The sequence below is a fragment of the Idiotropiscis lumnitzeri genome, unplaced genomic scaffold (genome assembly GCF_059441095.1).
Source record: "Idiotropiscis lumnitzeri isolate Australia: NSW breed Sydney's pygmy pipehorse unplaced genomic scaffold, RoL_Ilum_1.0 HiC_scaffold_41, whole genome shotgun sequence".
NCBI classification, from domain to species: domain Eukaryota; kingdom Metazoa; phylum Chordata; class Actinopteri; order Syngnathiformes; family Syngnathidae; genus Idiotropiscis; species Idiotropiscis lumnitzeri.
The window spans coordinates 492503-494232 of record NW_028283579.1 but is presented as its reverse complement, the minus strand read 5'-3'; the positions used below and the strand labels follow the sequence as shown (position 1 = coordinate 494232).

The following is a 1730-nucleotide window of genomic DNA, read 5'->3' as shown; positions in this document are numbered from 1 at the left end:
CTCATTTACTCCCTTAGACGTACAAAGACGTCTTTTAATGCAATGGCGCCCTCTACCAAAGACGTATAAGTACGTTTCCTGTCTTTTTTACGTCATAGTGTACATAAGGGTCTGATGCAACCTCTGACTGAGAATCAGCCTTGTCCGCATTGTGAATCATGTAAAAATCACCCAGCAGGGGGCAGAGGTGCAAAAGATCCGCCTTGAATCTGCGCCAGAGGTACAAATGGGGGGGCGGGATCCTGGGGTAGACTTATAAGTGTGGAGAGCAGCGTGGGTAGCAGCAGCATCGGCAGCACTAGCAGCAGTCGCATTAGTAGCGTTAGCAATGAAATCCTCCAAGCAAATGACGATCGAGGAATGCTTTTTTTTTAAAAAAAAGCTTCCTAAAAGCATCAAGGCGATGGAGACGCTTTGGTTGAGAGGATGACGCTTCGTCGTCGTCACAACAAAACGGCGTCTAAAGAGGGTGCGCGTGCCTTGCGGCCTGCATCGCCTGCCTTCGGACAATAGCCAAAGCAGCTGAGAGTCCTCACCAGATCCCCCCGAACGAGGAGGTAAGCGCTCGCAAGTTACCATTGAACATGTGGTTTTACCCCTCATGCTTTTATTGTACATATCATGCATCTTGCGGGCAGAAAATGTCGCGTAAATGTGCAGTTAGACGCGAGCTTGCTCGCTGACTTCCTCATCCGGCCGCCTCTATTGCACAATTACACGCGAGCGTAAGTCCTCGCCGACGAGGAAGTAAACGCTCGCAAGTTACCATTAAACATGTGGTTTTAGCCCTCATGCTTTTATTGTACATATCATGCATCTTGCGGGCAGAAAATGTCGCGTAAATGTGCAGTTAGACGCAAGCTTGCTCGCTGACTTTCTCGTCCGGGCGCCTATTGCACAATTACACGCGAGCGTAAGTCCTCGCCGACGAGGAAGTAAACGCTCGCAAGTTACCATTGAACATGTGGTTTTAGCCCTCATGCTTTTATTGTACATATCATGCATCTTGCGGGCAGAAAATGTCGCGTAAATGTGCAGTTACGCGCGAGCGCATCTCCTCCCCGACGAGGAAACAACAATACTGAATGGTGTGGTAATCATGCATACTTTCTAAAATTCACAGATTGTGCATCCCGCGGCAAGAAAGTTCCTCCTCGTCTTGTTGGTGTAAAGAAAGGTAAATTATAATATGAAACTTCACACGCCAGCAATAAAATGCAGCAATAAATATATATTTCCAATTGTTTGTATTTCTGTAATTTACAGGTTGTGCATCAGGAAGCAGTGGTTCCGGATGGCGTCACACTGGATGGCAACCGAGGAAAATCGACTTTACAGCAACCCCTGGACCACTGAATGCCGCTGCCCATTTGGAGTCTGAGGAGCCAGCTGATTTCCTGCAGCTGTTTCTCACGGATGAGCTTCTGCAGCACATCGCGGATGCCAGCAATCACTTCCCAGACAATTATTTTCACACAAACCCCAGTGGACAAACACAAGCTCGCCTATTTTCCACGGACCAGCAAAGCCAGACCACAACGAAAGTGTCGGGTCTGTTTGTGCAAAGGCAAACGGAGTGAAACAAGAATGTGGTGTGAACTATGTTGTGTGCCCTTGCATCAAGGCAACTGTTTTATTTTATATCACACAAAAAAAAAGTATGTATGACACTGATGTATTTCATTTTTGTACATAGTTCAACAGTTCAGTCGTTTAGTGTTATGTGCAAA

General features: G+C 46.9%; 1 long non-coding RNA gene across 1 annotated transcript; it reads left to right on the top strand.

Annotated features, from left to right (window-relative positions):
• Positions 1–226: 226 nt before the first annotated feature.
• LOC148315763 (uncharacterized) lies at positions 227–1526 on the top strand. The gene is made up of 3 exons (XR_015840604.1): positions 227–557; positions 1124–1177; positions 1267–1526. It is a non-coding gene; the product is annotated as an uncharacterized LOC148315763 (long non-coding RNA).
• Positions 1527–1730: the final 204 nt, after the last annotated feature.